Here is a 7032-nt window from a genome sequence, read left to right as displayed (position 1 = left end):
CATTGTCCACCCTGAAGAGGATGTCAGAGGTCATCCAGCGACGGTGAAACTCAACTGCTCCAAGCACCGCACGCTCCCTGCAAAGAACTCTGCGAATACCGGCGTTAACTAGCCGAATCACCTCCTGCACACTGCGGCTCTGCTGCGCGTGCACTCGTCGGCAGCGTGAAATCCACACTTCGTATAGTTGATTTCGACTACCAAGAGCACAAAATGCCGCCTATCCCGCTGCGAGACAGGGAGGGGTACAGACCACGAACTGTGCTCCACTCAACATCCGTCAGGCTATATAGGCCTGCTACACGATGCCACAGGGCACCCCCCCAAGAACACACTGTCATCCCAGGGCTATCCTAAGGTTGTCAGATGGGGACAGGTATGGCATCCCTAGGATGTCAAAATCTGATCCTCAGAATGTCATAATACTGCCACTTTGGCATATGAGATGACGTCCCCGAGGCTGTCCCTCGCCCATCCTCAGGGACCAATTTAGGACAGTTTAAGTACACATGAAGGACAATGCTTTCCGTCAATTATCTGCTTTGATTTGATTTATGTATTTTGCGTTTTCTGGCACGCACATCCGCCAAGTGCTTACACAAGTTGCACCAAATTGCAATGACACCAAAGTTGTGGGAGCGTTTTTGTTGTTCCTGTGGGAAACAGAATCTTGTGAAGGACACTAAGTCTGAGAAATCCTCGTAAGGGTGGGACAAGCCTTAAGCTTGCCCACTCAGAAACCCACTCCGAAAGGTACTAGAATTCTCTCCCGAAGCCGAAACAGGCACCATTTGTTGCTTATAACGCGTCCCTCCGTAAATACGGGAGTCCTGCTAGCCTGCTACGCAAAACGAAGGGTGAGCTCTCAATGCTTCTTTCGATTACGCAAAGAAAAAATACTCAAAGCGAGGAATCGATTGAAGTATTGGGTTTGCCTCATTCCAAAGTCTATGTTTCTTACTCACGTTGGTTTGAGACATTCAGGTAGGAACTTTGAAAGTCAAAAGTAGTGCGACAGAATCGCGCGCTTCTGTTCTTTCCACGAGAAATCGTTCATGTATCATAGACAGTCATTCCTTTTGGCGGCAGGGAATTTTACGCTGGGCCACCCTTTATTTAAGAAAAATCTCAGTCAGGTCCCAGGATCGGCCCCAAAACAAAATAAATGTGTTTAGGGAGTCTGAGCAGGTAAACTAAACAAAATACTATTTCTCGTCCCCCTAGCTACCCGCAGGGACGGGCACAGGACGTACCTGAATGACTCTTCACGGACAGTCCGCGAGTGTTATCCTCAGGACGTTATGGAGATACACCTCGAAGGACGAGGACACGATGACACTGTGGGGACATCCTGAGGACCATGTGTGTTCTTGGGGAACATAAACTGAAAGCATGTTCTGCTGACTTCCTGTACTCGCAGACCCAAACTGAACAAAACCTCCCGGGGTGTTCCTGTGAATATCCTTCACGGAAATTCGGATCTCCCTGGGAGAAAGACATTTTTCCGACGGACGTCCCCCTCATCTCCGAGCGGCCACGGTTCGGACTTCCCACATATATCCGTGGTTTGTCCTCATAGGATGTTACATGGAGATATCTGGACATTGCACGGACTTACTTATTTACGTGCACACGTTGTGTGGATATACAAACATCCGTAGAGGAGAAAGACATTGATCCTCAGTTTTCATAGAAATCACAATTTTTTTGCCTGCCATTTTGTTTTAATCCCTGCCTCCGCACCTTTTAATTTCTGTTGCTCCTCTTTGTTTCTCGTACATGCCATGACGGAGAACGAACGCAGCGTTTTAATAAGAAAAAAATATATATATGAAAGCTCCGAGAAGATCACCCATTCCCAGAAGCTCACTTCGAAATGCCATTTCCTTCCAAAGAGAAAACAGATACCATATACTGCTTGTCTCGCGAGCATCCCCATATTCCAGATACCTTCTCGCCTGTGAACCAAAATGATGGGTGAGTTGTCTAAGCTTAATTCGATTACGCACGCATACAACAACGAATTGAGAGATATTGATCGGTATATTAACTCGCGATCAAGACAACGTCTGTGTTTCTTACTGGTTTTGGTTAGAGACATTCAGCTGGTACATCGAAAGTCAAACTTCGCAGTGCTACATCGCCACCCGTTTCTCTCTCTCCCGCAATAAATGATCCGTGTAACATCCCGACAGGGATCTAACTCGGACACTTCTTGAAACAGCCGCGACCGGACATCCTGTGGATACAGATCCTCGGACGTCCATGTATGCGGCTCCCAGTGATATCCGACGGATATAGATTTCCGGATATGGACCTTGGGATCTGTTTCGGACGTCCACAGGAGAAAGTGTTCTGTCTGGGGAAGGGACAGCCGGGTGACGTTATACCAAAACGAGAAAAACGCTCACGCAGCGGCAAGACGTCATGCGCTAGCGGCACTGAAGACTGGCCCGACGGGAGTCCAGCCAGCCAGCAGTGGTAGTACGCCACGCTATGTGGCGCTGAATATTCGGGGGTGGCTGATTAAGCGCAAGAAGTGCCATGTAAAGGCGCCGCACAGGCCATGATGTTATGTCATCATCCCTTTGGACGCGGACTTCAAGAGACACCAGAGCGAGCAGATACTACAATACAAATTGTTGGAGTACGTTCATCAAGTGTAGCGTGGCGTATCACGTTTGCAACGGTGACAACCTCTTTGCAGTTTACTTATGAGTCTGCAAACGACGTCAGCGTATACCTGCGAACGTTCCTGACACTCCATCCTGGTAAATATCGCGTTTTTAACTCAAGCTACCTTCTATAATGTGATTCTTTGGTAAATAAAGTAGTAAACCCAAAAATCTTCCCAGGTTGCTGACGGCATGCCACTAAGGGTGACGTGTCCTAGATGTCTCGGGGAAAATAACACGCGCTTGCTCATTTCTTTTTACATCTACCAGATGTCCCAGGGATATACATAGAAAGTAAGACACTTTTCGAAGTCAGATTGTGGACGCACAGGTAACGTCGCATAGACGTGGCGGACATATGCGACGTGTGCGACCTACGTAGGACGTACCTGGGATATTTCGTGTTTACTGGGAACATTGAATCCAGGAATTGCTGGAAGTATAACTCAAGCACCAACAATATACGTTGGGCGTGAAGACGTGAACCATTTCTATGTTAGTTAAAGGAAGGGAGTTGCCTCAGGACAGAAGCCGCCGATATTTCGAACAGAGACTGTTCTTCTTCTGGGCACCGTCCTCATCATTGGCATGGTATTTAAAGGGTTAGGTGTGACGTGTTTAAAGGGTCATGCGAATTGTGGGTCAACAGCCCGGAGGGAAGAAAGGTTCCGTACGGGTTTTTACGGCCGGAGTGAATGGCTGCTTTGTTAGAGTGTGGAGGGGATTATGTGAACGTAGTGATCTAGGCTACAGACCGGTCACAGAAAAATGGAAGGTTCACGAACACGTGGACGAAACGGGACAACAGGCAAGAATTGGCAAGCATAGCGAAAGATAAGGAGGTTAGTGGTTACGTGGGGAAAAATTCCAGAACCAGCAAAGGTTTTCTTTTTTTTTTTTTTTTTTTTTTTTTTTTTAATATATATATTTGTAATGCAAAGTTGTGGCATGCAATAAAGAAAGTAGAAAGCAGTGGCCATGCATAACATAACAGATGATAATGGAGGTAGAAGGGAAAAGCATATTTTATTTGTGAAGTGTTTCTAGGGTGCCTTGTGATTTGTTGATACCGGACGGGTGAAGAGCGTTGAACTTGTATATGAGATAAGACTCCCTATCACGTCTGTCACGTGTGGATCTAAACCCGGTTTCTAGAATATATAGTTTAATGTTGTCAAAATTGTGACCAGGAACGTTAAAGTGTTCGGCGACTGCTTTGGGGAGTTTGTTGGACGTGTCGGTTCTGTGTCCGGTAAAGCGGTTGTTCATTTGTTGGCCGGTTTCACCAATGTATTGCATAGAGCAGTCGCCGCATTCAATGCAGTATATGACATTGGAGCTTGTGCATGTGAATGCGTGGTTAACGGGGTGGGTATAATTGCTCGCAGTGCTTTTGATGGAGTTAGCGTGTTGAACGTGCTTGCATGTTTTGCAGCGCGGGAGGTTGCAGGGTCGTGTTCCCGTGTACGGGGTGCTTGTTTTGCTGATTTTGGCATTGACCAAGGAGTCTGCCAAGCTCCAATGTCATATACTGCATTGAATGCGGCGACTGCTCTATGCAATACATTGGTGAAACCGGCCAACAAATGAACAACCGCTTTACCGGACACAGAACCGACACGTCCAACAAACTCCCCAAAGCAGTCGCCGAACACTTTAACGTTCCTGGTCACAATTTTGACAACATTAAACTATATATTCTAGAAACCGGGTTTAGATCCACACGTGACAGACGTGATAGGGAGTCTTATCTCATATACAAGTTCAACGCTCTTCACCCGTCCGGTATCAACAAATCACAAGGCACCCTAGAAACACTTCACAAATAAAATATGCTTTTCCCTTCTACCTCCATTATCATCTGTTATGTTATGCATGGCCACTGCTTTCTACTTTCTTTATTGCATGCCACAACTTTGCATTACAAATATATATATTAAAAAAAAAAAAAAAAAAAAAAAAAAAAAAAAGAAAACCTTTGCTGGTTCTGGAATTTTTCCCCACGTAACCACTAACCTCCTTATCTTTCGCTATGCTTGCCAATTCTTGCCTGTTGTCCCGTTTCGTCCACGTGTTCGTGAACCTTCCATTTTTCTGTGACCGGTCTGTAGCCTAGATCACTACGTTCACATAATCCCCTCCACACTCTAACAAAGCAGCCATTCACTCCGGCCGTAAAAACCCGTACGGAACCTTTCTTCCCTCCGGGCTGTTGACCCACAATTCGCATGACCCTTTAAACACGTCACACCTAACCCTTTAAATACCATGCCAATGATGAGGACGGTGCCCAGAAGAAGAACAGTCTCTGTTCGAAATATCGGCGGCTTCTGTCCTGAGGCAACTCCCTTCCTACATTCTACCGGTTCGCTGGATTTCTACCCATCTATGTTAGTTAAAGGTAGTTAGCAACGGTTAGTGATAGCTATAGATAGCTAGGGGTGGATAGTGCTAGTGGGCGTGCGGTGGGTCGGCTGTAAATTCACGAACACACGCGCGCGCGCGCACATACGGCGATAAGGGGCACATAAGGGGCGATATTGAATGCTGGACAGCACTTTTTGTAATTGAGAAATTGAGAGATCTAGGTCTGGCATTATTAGCTCGACTGCCTCGGTTGCCAAGTACTACCTACTGATGCCTACCAAGTACCCACTGAGGCTAGATAAAGGAACATTTTCTCGTCTTCAGACAACCAAGTGGTTCAGGTTCGCTTAAGGAATATTCTTCTCGACACTACCTCTTAAAGAATTGAGTCTTATGCAGCATGTACAACCTACAAACGCCAGGTTCCATATATTCCTCTTTTAGACCAGGGAATCTCGGCTTCACTTCTCGGAGCAGCAGGGCCTACCTCTCTTTCCTCCCACCATGTTAACTCTAAAAGGAGACGATGTGCAGCGACTATAGGGGCGCTGCTGCTCGTCCCCCTGGCGAAGTAACTGCGCAATTGCTTTGGGAGACGTTGGGCGCTAGCAGACGACGCTGCGCCCGTTTGCATTCATGTTTCCTCAAAGCGTTCTGGTAGGATTGCTTCATATTAGATATAGTGTGTCGAATTTTCAAGCAGGCGCTTCGTCGTAAGGGTAAACTCTGTGTCATTTTTACCACATACTGCACATGTCGACGTTGGCATTCAGATCCGGCGGTCCATTCGGGTGCGCGGAACATACAAGGCCAACGGTGAAGTAAGTTGACCCCTCGCCGCCGCTTATAGAAGAAACATATTCTGTCATTCCTACCTTCGAAAGTTTGCAGCAGCAAAGCATTGTAACAACATCAGTGGAACATTAAAAACGGAGCCAAAGAACCACTATGTTCAGTAAGGCTGCACTGCACTGCTGCTGCAAGTGTGCCGCGACTTGCCAGTCACAGCATTTCAGCCCTTCCATTTGCGACTTTCAAGTGCAGCATCCCCGGCACCGACAGCGGCGCCCGCGGCGTGTGCGGCGCACGTCTATAGTGTCAATTTAGAGGTGTACAATGTAGACGCTGGCCGAAGTTGTGCCAGTCTATCAGAACGCAGACGCAAAGAAGGCGAAAGGAAGCACACGGAGGTAAATCCAAGTTTCGGTGAGTGAAGTTCCTCGAACTACATATATGTTGGTGCATCAACCTAGCGACGCCCAAGAAGGCAAGTTTTGAGACTTCGATGGGGCGTTGGAAAATTCATTTGAGAAATAATGACTAGTTCATTTGCCTTATGAAGATGCAACATTAAAAAATTCCAGAAACTAGGTGTGGCTCTGACATCCTTTGTCCGATGTTCTTGTTCAGATGCCACCCTGACATCTGGAGTATAAGGTGCCAACATATATTTCATGCTCTAGACAGTAGTCACAACGACGTTCCACTTCCAGATGACGTGTTACCGTTATAAGCTAGGTATATCGTTTTATTGTTATTTTATTTTTTGCAATTTACATCATATCCCGTTGGTCGAAAAACAGAAATGAATGTATAAAAAACGTAACTAAGACATCTTGTATCGTTCTTATTGGCTATATATAATTTTGTAGCATATTAGAACCTCGAACTGGTTCCGAACCGGTTTACAGCCTCTGAACCGGTTAATCGAACAGATAAATGTGGACTACAGCATATTGGGCTACAGCACTCGATGAAGTACGAAATGGCCAGCCTTTCTCGATGTGAACGTATAGATGCTTTGTGTGTTATGTGAAGTAACAGATTCGCCCTTACTATCAAAGGAACTGTAAAGTGACTGGTAAATCCATACAAAAAGCATGTTTTTCTGAAAGCTTGTAACTTGGATGCCGCATACACAAAAACAGTTACGCTGTTCATGGAGTGTCTTTTTAGCAATCGAATTTTAAAGGTTGCCGCCCCAAGCAAA

The sequence above is a fragment of the Ornithodoros turicata genome, chromosome 2 (genome assembly GCF_037126465.1).
Source record: "Ornithodoros turicata isolate Travis chromosome 2, ASM3712646v1, whole genome shotgun sequence".
Classification (NCBI taxonomy): Eukaryota; Metazoa; Arthropoda; class Arachnida; order Ixodida; family Argasidae; genus Ornithodoros; species Ornithodoros turicata.
Note: the sequence above shows the minus strand (reverse complement) of the source record.